The sequence below is a fragment of the Schistocerca cancellata genome, chromosome 1, assembly GCF_023864275.1.
Source record: "Schistocerca cancellata isolate TAMUIC-IGC-003103 chromosome 1, iqSchCanc2.1, whole genome shotgun sequence".
NCBI classification, from domain to species: Eukaryota; Metazoa; Arthropoda; class Insecta; order Orthoptera; family Acrididae; genus Schistocerca; species Schistocerca cancellata.
The window spans coordinates 842,972,273-842,988,321 of record NC_064626.1 but is presented as its reverse complement, the minus strand read 5'-3'; the positions used below and the strand labels follow the sequence as shown (position 1 = coordinate 842,988,321).

The 16,049-nt window shown below is 37.7% G+C and overlaps 1 protein-coding gene across 2 annotated transcripts in view; it reads left to right on the top strand.

The window, feature by feature from the left end:
• LOC126188913 (protein argonaute-2) overlaps positions 1 to 16,049 on the top strand; it is a 216,883-nt gene that overhangs the window by 33,324 nt on the left and 167,510 nt on the right. The window lies entirely within an intron of this gene.

Genomic DNA, 16,049 nt, shown 5'->3' with positions numbered 1-16,049 from the left:
GGTCAACACCATATGCAAAAGCTTAGCTTCTCTTGCAGCTTATTAACCTTAGAGACCGATATTATATGTGAAAGCTTTGATTTTATTGTAGCAACGCTATGTATATTAATTTAAACTATTACCTTTCCCTGTTTGCGTGTTCGTGCTACTTAACTGTGATGTTGCTGTTGGCTGACTACATCACGTGTCCTATACTCTGAATATCCTCTGCCATCGGCTGGCGAGATCACATGACATGAGCTATGACTAGCTTACAAACGTGCATCGCTATCTCGATTTCAATGATTCGTAAAGTAACTTGCGGTGTTTGGTGGAATTCCAATGTATACTTTCATAATACAAAAATACGAAGTGTACATGTTGCTGCACATCAAAGATATTTCCAAAACGTGTCTTTTTCCCTGTGTTTCATTTTCTTAAGTGCCGGGAAGTTCTACGCCCGTGTATAAAACCATAACCACTCAAAGGATTGATAAGGGAAAATATACTGTCACTTAACACGGAAACGTGTGTGTTCACCCAGGAGAAAGTATATTTTTAACCAGGAAATCCGGCAATTTTTTTTTCCTTGTCTGCGTATATACCCTGTAGAAGTTCACATTATCCAAAGCATTGCTTTGTGATGAAAGCATATTTGGACATTTTCAACAAGACATATTCCACTTGTTCAATTCAGTAATATTTGCTGTTGTGCTGAAAATTCTTTTACTTCATTGAAACCTTTAAGAGTTGCAAATGGTGTCAGATGAATCACTGACTATGCAGTATTCAGACATGCCCAGGAGAAGTTTGTTTTCCACAAAGTGCATTAACATTACATGGAATGCGCATATGAGTTACTAACAATAATAATGCAAGAAACACATGTGGACAGAATTTACATAAATTTCTGCAAACTGTTCTACATTGATAAAGGAAATATTGATTCTTGTCAACCTGTACAGCAGTTTTCTGTCCAGTCGTCTTATGTCAGTAGACAAAGTAACCTCATTGAGCTTCGGTTTATACAGTGGAGTTATTTCAATGTATCAAATGAATATTTATTTGCAGGTGTCAAGTGAGCTTCTATATAAAATACGTTCCTATAAACTGTGGCTGAGAGCTGTATAATTTGTGAGATGATGTTAGTGATTCTTGTAGTATTGGTGGGAAAGGGAATGGATTATTAAATGTGACACGTTGCTGCTGTCTATCGTTGACAGTGTCGTGTAAAGCTGTGTAATAGATAGTCATGGGATGGTGAATTAATGAATGGCCAGTAGATAGTATAAATTCTCCCTTTAAGGAATTGCTGGCACTTGTAGAAAGGGATGAACTGAGTGTAGCTACTTACCACATTAGATCTTCCAAGGCTGGTGTGAATATGAGTGATGGAATAGGACTGATTGTGTTCAAATCTAGAACAGTGATCTGCTGCAATACACAACTTGATAGATGTTGAAATATGATAAAGTACTTTTGTTGTAGAGGAAGACGATTTAAGCGTCTTCTGTGCCTTTTCAGATGGTTGGAGAGCTGAAGCAGGGCTGATGTGTTTCATATATACATCTACATCCACATTTATACTCCGCAAGCCACCCAATGGTGTGTGGCGGAGGGCACTTTACCTGCCACTGTCATTACCTCCCTTTTCTGTTCCAGTCGCGTATGGTTCGCGGGAAGAACGACTGTCGGAAAGTCTCCGTGTGCGCTCGAATCTCTCTCATTTTACATTTGTGACCTCCTCGAGAGGTATAAGTAGGGAGTAGCAATATATTCGATACCTCATCCACAAACGCACCCTCTCGAAACCTGGCAAGCAAGCTACACCGCGATGCAGAACGCCTCTCTTGCAGAGTCTGCCACTTGAGTTTGTTAAACATCTCCGTAACGCTATCACGATAACCAAATAACCCTGTGACGGAACGCGCCGCTCCTCTTTGGATCTTCTCTATCTCCTCCGTCAACCCGATCTGGTACGGATCCCACACTGATGAGCAGTACTCAAGTATAGGTCGAACCAGTGTTTTGTAAGGCACCTCCTTTGTTGATGGACTACATTTTCTAAGGACTCTCCCAATGAATCTCAACCTGGTACCCACCTTACCAACAATTAATTTTATATGACCATTCCACTTCAAATCGTTCCGCACACTTACTCCCAGATATTTTACAGAAGTAACTGCTTCCAGTGTTTGTTCCGATATCACATAATCATACAATAAAGGATCCTTCTTTCTATGTATTCGCAATACATTACAGTTGTCTATGTTAAGGGTCAGTTGCCACTCCCTGCACCAAGTGCCTATCCGATGCAGATCTTCCTGCATTTCGGTACACTTTTCTAATGCTGCAACTTCTCTGTATACTGCAGCATCATCCGCGAAAAGCCGCATGGAACTTCCGACACTATCTACTAGGTCATTTATATATATTGTGAAAAACAGTGGTCCCATAACATTCCCCTTGTAGCATGCTAGATGTTACTTTAACGTCTGTAGACGTCTCTCCATTGAGAACAACATGCTGTGTTCTGTTTGCTACAAACTCTTCAATCCATCCACACAGCTGGTCTGATATTCCGTAGGCTCTTACTTTATCAGGCGACAGTGCGGAACTGTATCGAATGCTTTCTGGAAGTCAAGGAAAATGGCATCTACCTGGGAGCCTGTATCTAATATTTTCTGGGTCTCATGAACAAATAAAGCGAGTTGGGTCTCACACGATTGCTGTTTCTGGAATCCGTGTTGATTCCTACAGAGTAGATTCCGGGTTTCCAGAAATGACATGATACGCGAGCAAAAAAACATGTTCTAAAATTCTACAACAGATCAATGTCAGAGATATAGGTCTATAGTTTTGTGCATCTGCTCGATGACCCTTCTTGAGGACTGAGGCTACCTGTGCTCTTTTCCAATCATTTGGAACCTTCCATTCCTCTAGAGACTTGCGGTACATCTCTGTTAGAAGGGGGGCAAGTTCTTTCGCGTACTCTGCGTAGAATCAAATTGGTATCCCGTCAGGTCCTGCGGACTTTTCTCTGTTGAGTGAATATCCCTCAAGCTATGAAATTTAATCCATCCATTTATAGGGGAGGCAATGAAACTGACATTGTCAAACACCTATTGTCTGCATGTTATACTTGGATTCGGCTCTTCACTGTGGTATACATTTGGCAGCTCCAACTGTTGAACATTTTTACATAATAGCTCACTTGACAACAACAAATAAGTACTGGAAATAACTCCACTATACAAACACGAGCTCGGTGAAGTTATTTTGTCTACCGACAGAATTCTGTCGATATGCATATTTTGCATTGGTATTATTAGTAACCCATATCTGTATTCCATGTTGTGGTAACAAACTTTGACAGAAATTGACAACCCCCATGACTGCACATTGTGTCATCAATGATTGATAAGGCGCACAGTGGAGGGTTAATTTAACTTTGTAAACAGGCTGTAGTTGTTTCTTATGATCTAGTGGGGTAGGAAGGGTGAAGAATCGCTTGTTCGCTCTTCAGTTTCAAGACCTACGAAGGAAGGAATTGCATACTCGGAAGTCGACGACCTACCATGCCTTGGGTTTCTACTCTCCACTCTCACCCCCACCTCTCCACCCCGTTACATACACAGTGCACAATTTACCCCTAAATATGGCTCTAATGTACTTAGGCGTGGTACATATTTAATATTTGTTCTTAACCCACTTCACAGAAAAGAGTAATTTTTTACCATTGGAACACTTATTTTTAATAATCTGCAATTTTTCCGCCTGATCCAACATGGAAAATATTAATGCTACAGATAAAGAGAATATGACATGTTTGTAGGACATGTAATGTTGTTTAACTTTGTGCTGGTAAACAATTGTCGCTATAAGCTATAGCTTTGAGTTATTCAAGAAAAACATAAAGTTACATTTAACATCCCCCTCCCCCTTATGCTAACATCCTGCTGGTGCAGATTTTTTATATGCTCTTCATGACACTTTCCTCTACCACTGTACAAATATTTGCAACTACATGTTTTTCCCATATTCGACTTTTTTTGGTCTTTGTTGTATGTACTACTAAGAAGTTGAGCAGATGCATCAAGTGTCAGCATGGAAGCTACCTTAGACAATGAGCAACAATGAAGCAAACTTTATTTCAATCCGTTGTGGTGTGGTGGTATAGCAGCCTCCTATTATGATTAATATTAAAAGACAGTCAGAGATTGTAAAATGCTCTTTATCAGCTCAAAAGTGATGCATTTCACCGGGGTAGGGAATAATCAGGTTATTTTGTGCAATGGCTGTCATCAGTCATAGCAGCGTAGAGTAAGACAACACTCATCAACTGTAAATATGAACCCAGAACAAATTGTCGGTGGCCGATCCACGCTCACACAGTGTGTGAACGAATTAAGAAACCTAGGACTATCTTTTAATATTAAATCAAACTGGGAGCTTTATTTGTATCTATTGTGACATGGAAAAACTGCCTTTATAAAAGTATGCCTAGTGGCTCCACTATACTATTTTATTAAGCTGTAATTTGGCATGGCTTCCTGTAAGACATACGTGTACACTAAGATGCCTCAAGACAAAGGGAGAACACACTTTTTTGTGAAATCACATATGCATATATTGCATACATGCATTCTGTAGGACATTAGGAACTTGCATAATGAATATTGTGATTTAATTATGATAATGAGTGTTGACTCAATGCTAAACGTGAGATATGAAAATTTGTGCTGAGTAAATATGAGGTATTGCTGGGCAAAAAACACCAGTATGCCCAAATTATGTTTATTTACTGTTTAGCAGGTAAAAACATTATTCCTTAACTTTTTTAAAGTTTGCATTTTGCAGTCAGGATAAATCTTCCAGTATTCTTGTATACAACATAGTAAAAATTTCTTTTGCTCCTCCTCAGTTATGATTAAACCATGAAAGTCGTGCATCAACTTGATCACTCTTTTTTTTAGCTTGTATCATCCACTACTCTCAGCATTGAAGCTTTCTTTCTGGTTTCTTGTAACAAAACATTATTTGACCACAAAGTACGACATTTGTGGAGAAAACTGTCATAAATTTTAGGATAATGGGACAATGATAGGCTTCTGACTGAAATGAAGCTGTAGATGTTTTTCTCTGAGTTAATAACGAGAAAGTCAGTTAACAGAATCGTGAAGTAAATAGAAAACTAAAGAAACAGCTTATGTATTTACTTATTTAACTTACCATGCAATGGGCTGCAATGTTCTTCCTTAGATGGGATGTAACACTTATCATGAGCTAATAAATTATCTTTCATTAAATTTTCAACCATTTTTACTTTAGTTCCTTGATCCACATCATCGTCAGACAATAGCAAGAAAGAAACTTCATCAGTCAAACACAATAAGTGCTGAAATATTTTTAGGAAATAGATAGCTCTCACCATCCATCAAGGTAGGTGCATTGCATCTGGCGGTCAAATCTTAAATTTTCTCTGTGTATCTGCATCTACATGTATACTCCACAATTCCTCTGGGAGCAATATGTAGAGGGTTATAATATGTTCCTAGAGTTATCATTTAAAGCCAGTTTTTGAAACTTCATTAGAAGACTTTCTTGGAATAGTTTCCGTCTTATCTTAAAGAGAATGGCAGTTCCATTCTTGCAGCATCTTGGTCAAAGAAACCTGTGATTGTTTGTGCTGCTGTTCTCTGTATACATTCAGTATCCTCTGCCAGTCATATTTGGTATGGATTCCACACACTTGAGCAATATTCTAGGATGGGTCGTACGAGTGATTTTTAAGCAATCTCCTTTGTAGGCTGATTGCATTTCCCTAATATTCTATCAACAAATTGAAGCTTGCTAACTGCTGTACCCACAGCTTAGCCTATGTGTTCCTCCCACTTAAAAATATTACAGAAAGCTCTCTCAACTCTCAATAGTTGTCTCTGTCTGTTTCTTTTGTCAACTCAGTTTGGTAAAACTCAAGGAGGTTGTAAGTCTCAGTATCAGCCAGGTGCAGTGCGAGCTTCTCTTTACAGCACTGTATTTTTATATGGATTGACACTTTACCTGTTATCTCAGAACATTTCGAAGAGTGGGATATTAGGATTTGCTGTCAGTTGAGTGATTTTTATTTTGAACGCGCTTTCTGACACTGTCATATACATGATGGTGGCAAGCAAAAATAAGAAGCATATGGGCACTGTTGATATAACCTGTATTTGAAGTTGTAGTATCACAAGAAAGATTTTGCACTATTGACTTCAAGATTTGAGTCTTCGATTGGGGTCCAAATAGCCTGGAACAGTTTGCATCCGAAAGAGCTTTCCAACCTAGGCATAGTAATAAGTTGTTCTTTATTTCCATATGAAATAACTGTTGAAAGATGATAATCTCTTTATCTCCAGTCATCTAAACCAGGCAACAGTTTGCTATCCCTGTGAACAGTTACAACTAAGTGTTGGGACTAACTGAAATGAAAACCATTGATTCATTCAGTTTTTGGGAAACAATTGACTCGTTCGGTTGGAGTTGTACATATCAGTTGAATTAGTCACGCATTCTTTTGAGTCAAATGAGTATGTGGAAGCAACCGAATGAAAACAATTGTGTCAGTTGTTTGTAGTTTTACCTGTATGTTGGATTATTATTAATTTATATTTCTCAAGTGAAAGCTGTTGGTGGGAACAAGATTCAACACCATTATAGCTTTGCATATTGACTGAATTAGTCATTCTTTCTTTTCAAGTGAAAACAGTCAGTAGTTTTTTGGTCAGTTGAACCACATACTCATCCTTTTAACTGAAACCACTCTTTAGTGTTTTTGCTGACTGTGAGCAATCAGTCATTCTTCTTAGTGAAACCAGCCTACAATACTTAAATTAGCAGAAATAAAGCAGTGCTGCATTATAGTATCAGAGGGTGGTCCTAAGTGAAGATGTATCTGAGGGGTATGCCAAAGTTTTAAGGGGGGTAGGACGTCAAACGGGCCGACTTGGAGCAGGAGAGGCACCACAGGACATTTTAATTTCCACTGTCTATACTTTTACAAGTAAATTCATAAGACTTTCTCAGAATGACCAGGAAGGATTCAGGATTCACACTCGTAGCAGCGGAAATTCAAAAACATAACAAAATATTTTTTTTTTACGTGTGAAATTTCATAATTTTTTCACTTTGCTGCATTTGTTGCTATAGGTACACTTTTCTTCATAAGTAAGAGAGACTGTTTGATGAATTTTGCACAGCATACAAACCATACTTACGGATGTCTGAAACTCTAGAATCTATTTAATTTATGAAAAATTCAATGAGCTGTTACGTTTTAAACTTTATGTTTAGAAAAATATCAAATTTTGTGGTTAATTATCTCAATTTTTACCACAGTTTTTAATAGATTTGGAAAATTCTAGAGTTTCAAACATGTAGAATAAAAGATGGATTTTAAGAAAATACTGTGCATTTCTTTTGGAGTGACCCTCGTATGTGCAAAGTTTCAGGTTTATCCTAATTACCTTTGGAAATATGAAAAGCTGAACGCAACACAATTTGAGCGTCTTTTTTTGCTTCAAATTATCCATATTAAAATTTCTCAGGAAATATTTTTTTTATGAGAGTGCAAAAAGCTGTACAAGATGGTCTAATTTTGTTTCTTTCAAGAAAATATTGCTGGAGACATTAAAGTTGGTGAAAACTTGAGGGTATACTGTTGATAGCTCCACTCTGGTTCAAACAAATGTCTGTATCTACAGAAGTATTGAATTAGAGATAGTGAAACTTTACCAATGTTTGTAGGGAACATCTACGTTGACCCTATAGGAAGTTCATCAGTGTCATATCCAAGTGTCTGAATGGTAATTTCAAGAATAAACACTGAATCTTTCATACTAAACTGGTACCTACCTATCATTGTTACCAATTTTGGAGTAATGAAATTTTTCCATGTAGTTGTTTTACAGGTGCCAAGTTGTATGCTCTTGATTAAAATCTTCTTGTAAATGTATGTCATTTTCACTGGAAGGAGTAGATGAGATGTCTTGTAAAGGTTCATAAGATGATGTTGAAGGAGTTGGCGTGGAAAAATTGCTTTACTCCTTCAATAATTCTGAGGTGCACCCTTTCCTGTTCATTAACCAGTTTTTTGTCCACTCAAGCTAAATGATCAGGCCAACCTGGCTCTTTTTGTCATTGTAAGAAGGTTCTATCTTCATTTACTTTCATCAACTGAAGAGAGTCAAGTGGGGATCCTCGGGTCACTTGACGTAAAATGACCAGTAACCGCTCGCTGCATACTTGAGGTTTTGATTGATGAGTAGATCGTAAACAAGATGGGAAATACTGTGAGTTTTTAAACACTGTCCTCCTTCAGAGCTAGCCAACAAAAACTTCCAAGTCTTATTCCGGCAATGAAGCTTGACTAAGAGAAAAATTCACAAAATAGCACATTATACTCACAGTAATTTGATAGACCAATGAAAGACACAATTCGAAATAGGGCCTCTGGAGTAGATGACATTCTGTCAGAAGTACTGATATCTTTGGAAGAGCTAGCCATGGCAAAACTATTCCCCCTGGTATGCAAGATGTATGAGACAGGCGAAATAGCCTCAGACTTCAAGAAGAATGTAATAATTCCAATTATAGTGAAAGTAGGAGGTGAGATTTGCTATTTGGGCAGTAAAATAAGTGGTGGTTGCCGATGCAGAGAATATATAAACTGTAGACTTTCCCTGGAAAGAAATGCATTTCTGAAGAAAAGAAATTTGTTAACATCGAATATAAATTGAACTATTAGGAAGTCTTTTTTTAAGGTACTTTTCTCGAATGTAGCCTAGTATAAAGTAAAATATGGAGGGTAAACAGTTCAGACAAGACGAGAATAGAAGCTTTTGAATTTGGGTGCTACAGAAGATTGGCAAATATTAGATGGATAAATAATGTAAGTAATGAGGAGGTACAGAAGATAATTGGGGAGATAAAAAAAATTGTGGCACAGCTTGACTAAAAGAAGGGTTTGGTTGATAGGAAACAGCAAGAGATCATCAGTTTAGAATTGGAGGGAAGTTTGAGGAGTAAAAACTAAGAGGGAGACCAAGAGATGAATACTATAAGCAGGTTCAAATAGATATAGGTAGGTCGCAGTTGTTAATTTGGAGATGAAGGGGCTTTCACAGGATGGAATAGAATGGAGAGCTGCATCAAATAAGTCTTCTGACTGAAGACCACAACAACAATAACCACATTTAAAATTTTCACGGACAACTACCTTCAAAGCAGACCACTCAGAATGTAACAGATTCTCATTTTACTTCAGAAAATGTGTCACATCAATTTCTCAGAAGGAACCTTACAGTTACTCCTATCTGTTTATAAATCGGACAGTAGTAGTATCTCATTTATTTGTTTGGGGTTTTACAACCCTCTCCCAGAGCAATAATGATTTGTTTTTCTTCCAACAATGTCTGAAGCAACTTGCTGTCTTACTGTAACCTTAAGGGATAAAGTTAATTCAAACAGAGAGCCACCACATATTCATATTGTACCGTGGTTCCATTAAGAAGCAGCTGAAAGGTGTCACATTGTGAGTGGGACATCATACAAAAATTCAGGAAAACCGGTACAAAGAAACTGCTCCTAGTTGCCATCTCTCATTTTTTCAGGCAGTTCAAATGATCCAAGTAGGCCACCACCTGGTCAAACTTAGATGGAGAACTCCTCCAAGGAAAGGCCTCTAAGACAGCATGTGATGTTGGGTGACCAAATGTTGTTCATCCGTTGCTTGTACTCTGGTGAAAAGTTGTGACTGTGTAACTTCCGATTCAGCAGTCAGTCACAGACTTTGTTACGACACTCCAAACTGAGATATGAGTTTTCCTCCAGTGTAGGTACACATTAAGGGCCCTGTCACACTGGGATGCCATGGCAGGTCTGCTGGCAGAGACATCAGACAGAAGCATGTGATGTGACTGTGCCTGACACACTGGGCGTGTATGTGGGTGTTGCAGTGTTGTAGGAAGAGTGGCTGCCACGATGTTCTGCCAACAGGCCTTGCCAGCCCTGCCAGTAGAATACGTGGTGGCTTATGGCTGCTCCTGTACCAGGACACTAGCAGAGCTGCTGTGCGTCACTTCCCGCTCACCCCTACCGAGTTTTCTCTGTCCACATGAGCGCTATGGATAGCTTTTACACTGAATCTTTTATCTGTCTGGTGTGTGTGTTTGTTTACATTACAATGAATGAAATCTTTGGTACACCAGGGGAAAGTTCAAACAATACAGCAGGTATATAGTAACGCACAAGTCACATAACTATAAACAAAAAATTTTACATAATAGATGATCTCCAATATGTGACAGAGAGAGAACCTATGCCTTCTGTGTTGCATAATGCTTTTCTCTGGACTTGCAAATAAGCAATGAATAAACGAACTAACACAGATGGAATGTGCTGTTGGAAGTCAGCCATATTGAGAATTTTTGAAATTCTAATAGTTAACAATTGATAAAGTTGAAAAAAGTTATAGACAAAATCTAATTTGTGATAAATAAGAAGAGTATGGAAAAAGACTCATTGTTTAATTTGGAAAGGTAACTATGAGTTTATTTCAAGTGATTCTATGTGTGTACGAATCCTGACCTGTTGCATATCAGAATAGACATTCGGACAGATGGACTTGGAAGAAAATCCACGAGTCTTTACCTGATCAGAACATTTCTGGGAGAATTTTTGTTCATCACAAAAGTATTTTCCTTCTTTTTGACTGAGCAAGATGGCTCAGTGGTTAACACACTGGACTCGGATTTGGGAGGATGACGGTTCAAACTCGCGTCCGGCCGTCCTGATTTAGGTTTTCCATGATTTCCGTAAATTGCTTCAGGCAAATTCCGGGATGATTCCATTGAAATGGCACGACCAAATTTCTTCCCCATCCTTCCCTAATCTGATGGGACTGATGACCTCGTTGTTTGGTCCCCTCCCCTGAATCAATCAACCAAACTCCTTTTTGAGGTTTCCTTTGTACAGACAATAGTACCGGATTCCAGTCTAGAGAGGCGTAATTGCATAGACAGCTTCTGAACGTTGTACTGCAAGGAATCTGAATTTCTTTTGGAGGTATAGCCTTCGAGGAACGTAGCAGCGGGAAGCAAAAGATTAATTTTGCCGAGCTACAGAAAGCAAACACCAGAAGGAAATGCCATGTAATAAGTGCCCTGATAATAACACGAATGTTACATAAATACTTATGACATTGACATTAATATTGCAGTTAAATTTCACCAAATGCATAAAATCAAATAATATTAACAGATACAAATATAACTTTTCTTTTTGTATATATTTATGTGGGACACCATATCTCTGGGCTATTAAAAATGTGAACTGGAAAAATAGTGTTGGGAATTATGAGAGATAATGAAGCCCAGTTCGAAGAATAAGCCCCTCCACATTAGAGTCACATTATGGCAACACTGTTTTGGCACTATGGCCAGCTGCAGATCATGGAAATGATCGATCCTCAGTCACAGCCTGTTCCTGATGCTCCATTCCAATCACAACTACTTTACACCACAAAGAAAGAACATTTTACTAACTGGCATAGGGAGGTTTTCATCAAAACCTAATTCCATACTGACATAGCACACCTACATCTCCTGCTGCAGTAGGCGATGCTGAAGTGTCCGCTACATCAGACACCCTACAATTATTTGAAGAAATGAAATAGGTAAACAGGTGAGGCAGGTTTCCTACATTATGTCTAAAACATTTGTAAACAGAATTTATTTGTAAACTGAATTTATAGTAATAAAGTACTTTTTAAATAAAACTGAAAAAAATCACTTCTGGGTGTACTTCACACTTACAACTAAAACTGTAAATACTGCTGCAGACAACAAAAATAGCTACTGAGTAGACAGGCCATGAAAGTCTTTTCTTCTGGTGAGATTACTTTCCTTAAGAGAGTGTCCTTTTTCTTCAGTTGATCTCGGCAGATCTCCACTAACTCATCAATTGACTCTACTGACATTCTCATGAAACTGACAAATTTAACATTGTAATTTCTTAAAAATCAACGTACAGTGTGTGAAATAACCTGTTTGTTATGATCAGCAGTGAAGGGAAGTATCCAGAACTTCTTTTCCTGCATTCTCTTTTTATTTTGAACTTTCACACAAAGCTACTAGCTCTTCAACTGAGCTCAGACTGAGGGCATTCCTCTCACATCTTTGCTGGTGTCTTGTACTGCAGACCAGAGCACTGCCAGCAGACTGGCCAGCAGACCTGCTGTGGTGTCGCAGTGCGGTAGGGCTCTAATTGTTCATTTACTGTTGTCCACAAGGATGACTGATGCATTTGATGACAGGCAGCTAATATTTGAGTATTTATAACTGGTGAACATTCCACAACTTGTCAAAATGCCTCCTCCATTAGGGCTATCCTACGGCATTGTGGCCAGTCAGTGTTGACCTTTAGAGGTGCATAGCTGCTAGTATTCTGCAGGTATTTATTGCTTCAAGTTCTAGGCATGGGATGTAGGCTGCCAGGAGAATAGACAGTATACTTTGTCTTAATAGCAGCTGAATTATGTTGTATCCTACTGCAAATCAAAAGCAAATTGCTCAGTTCATCACTTGTGTACTTCATCATTATTCTGGTGTCTTGAAATCAGAGCAATTAAATGAGTGATTTGGGTCCTTGTATCCTGTGTTTGGAATGATGTGTGCACTACTAACCCTATAGGACATAAACAAGAATATTTTGAAAAGATTCAAATGTATGAGATGATAATTAAGCTTAGTCTTTATACAGTTCTTTTATGCCAATTACGAGGTAAGTCTGCAACTTTTTTTGATCAGTCAATAATGTTGATTTGTTCAGATGCTCTTACTATCATGTACAAGAAACTTTACCTTGAAGTGGCAGGTGTGACAATTCACACGACTTTTTAGGAAATTCTTAACATTCTCAAAAATCTGCACTATACTTCTCAGGTGTGCTGAAACTGCCTATTTGTACAGCATTGAATTATCTTAACCTTCTTGTAGTATACCAGTCAGATCATGTTTCCATCAAATCTAATTCAGTCAGTAGTGCTTAAACTCTTCAGGGACAATTTTTTTTAATAATTTCGATTTTGACAATTATTTTTAACACTATATTTGAGATGTAAGGAAGTCATTACAAATATATTTTTTCAACAAATGCTTCAATTTACTGTACAACAATCAAAATAGGAAATGGCCACATTTGTGTACATGGTGAATAGCATTTTACATAATAGCAAATGTGGTGAAAACCTAAAGAAACCAAAAAATGTGATAAATAGTGGAAAAATTCAAGTAACAAGAAATTTTTCACATCAGAACTCCATACGTTCTGGGCAAACAGGAAACTTGCATTTTTTCCAAATGTATCTTGTTCTTCTTTTGCAGTTTTAACTTTGCACCTAGGAGGATTCTTACATTCCTTTTTTCAGGGTAATGGCCAATTCCATCCAGTCTTATATGTACAGAACATCCAGTGCATTGCCGTTTCTTCAAGTGAGCGTTGTCAGGGGTGTTTGATGGTCTGCCACGCTTCCTTTGCAGGCTTCTGAAGTCTATAACTGCTGTAGCAACTGATGCCTTGAATTCCACAAAATAAATGTTTCTTTCAGTGTCTCTTTTGTAATGAATGCATGCATTTACTAGTGCAACATTATAAAAGTGGAAAAAATATTCTCAAATAAAACTTCATGCTCTTAATTGTGTGAGGGTAGTGTGCAACCATCCGGTCTGTCATGTCTACTCCGCCAATGAATTTGTTGTAGCATGCTACAGCATATGACCTCTCTGTATCTATGCAAGCATGGTTCTTCGCGTCCCATCTTTTGACAGTATCAGAGTATCAGTTGGTGTCCCTCCAGCGAAGGTAGATACCATGTGGACAGTGTTTCTATCCACCCACTGCACAACTGTAATATTGTCATTAGAAGTAGCAATAGACATCGAACCTCGACCTGATTTCATTAGATCTTTGCTGTTGGTCAATTTACTCTGTGCACCCTTCAGTCTGTTTGACCTTATGGTTCCCAATACATGAATTTTCTTTTGCTTCAGATACAAAAACAGTGGGATTGTTGTGAATAAATTGTCAAAAATGATCTTGTGATTCTTTCCTTCTAGCCCCTGGCACAATCTTACGACAGTGTTCCCAATAGGACCAAAGTTAGGGCTCAGTGTGTTATTCTGTTCCTGCCTTTTCCCTTGGTACATCTCAAAAAACGTCATGTATCCATTTGAGCTAGAGTGTACCCCTGCTTTGAATCCCCACTTTTAGGATTTAGACTTCATATACTTCTACCCTTGAAGGGGATAATCATTTCATCTGTAGTTTGATATTCAGTAGGAGATACTGCCCCTGAAAATGGCTCTTTCAGTATGTCCAAAATGTGTTTCACCTTCACAAACATGTCAGTGTTGTTTTCAGGGATTTCGTCATTGTCCACAAAATGTAAATATGTTTTTATTTTCTCAAATCTCTGTAGTGACATAATGTCAGCAATAAGATCCATTCTCAAAGCTGGGTTACTTGACCAGTAAATAAGATAGTTTGGGTACTTTATGTATGTCATAATCAAATTAATCGCTAAGAAGCAATGAATTTAAATTACTGAGACAGAGAAATTGCATTCACCATTTGAAAAAGCATACTGTGTTGTCTCCCGAACTATCATGTCCAGTGCTTCAGGAGTAAATTATATTGCAGTCGTAAAAATATGGTGTCTTTTCTACTGAAGGATCACTATTACTTTTGTAAATGCCACAGAATGCAGGAAAGTTACCAACGAAGTAATTGTACTTGTTTGGATATCGTATAATACGGGGAGGAGAATTTGAAACTGTGGAACTTGTACTTGTAGTTGCACTATTGGTCTGCACTGTTATTGACTGAATTACACTATCAACAGCTAAATCACCACTAGCAACAATGTTATCACCAACAACACTATCATCATCAGAATCGTAATCAGGAATATGACTGTCTTCATCACTTGTAATTACGTCCAAATCAGATCGGTTGGCATCAGTAGAATCTAAAATGAGTAAAATTTCCTCTGGGCTCAATGTTTTCCTTTGATTCATTTTTGATAATGTTGAAAGAGAAAATGTAAAATAAATGGAAGTAACAAAATGACAAAAACGGTATTTTATAATTGAGACACTTGTGGTTACGTTGTATTTCAGGTTATGTTACCTATTGCACTGTGTCCACAAATGTGTATGTTTGTAAACAGTCGGTTTATACAAAATAGTTCCCAGATATCACTGTTTCAACAGTAACATTATAATAATAAATGTTCAAAGCACACAATAAAAAATTGTAGATGAAAAATTCTCCTGTAAAAAAGAGTAAATTATGATTTAAAATGTATGTACTGAACAACAGGCAGCCACTGACTATCCACAGATATAAAAACATCTCTCTCCATAACAGTCAAAGATAATGAACTAGGGACACAGTAGCCAACTTATGGGAACACAGTGGCTACAAATGTAACCACTGCCCATTACAGGCCCTCATTTTCTTCAATATATTAGCATTTCAACAAAATTATTGAACTGACTAGATACAATTGACACCTAAAGCCATTTACTAAATTAAAAAAAAAAAAAAACGCTAGAGGTGCATGTGAAACTTACTAGATAGAGGTAGGTTTATGGCTTTTTTACATCATTTAAAGCAAATTGTGAGTTGTGAAAACGTGTTTTTACTTTTTGGATATGCTGACAAAGACACACTGACAATTTGCAGTTGTAATGGTTTTGCACATGTAAGAATCAGAGGAGGTAGGTACAAAGAGAAAGAAAACACACTCATTCCTCTGACATTGTAATTGCTGTTGCAACAAACCTTTCAACGCACACAGGTGGAGGACATTAACTGTACCGCCAATCTCTAATGTATAGATGTTTTTCTGCTTTATAGCCATTAAAAGACAGCAGTAGCAGTGAATATTTTTCACTCATTGTGGAGAAAATTATTTTTATTGCAGAAGCAGACTCCTAAAACCACATATCCTAAAAAAACTGCATATT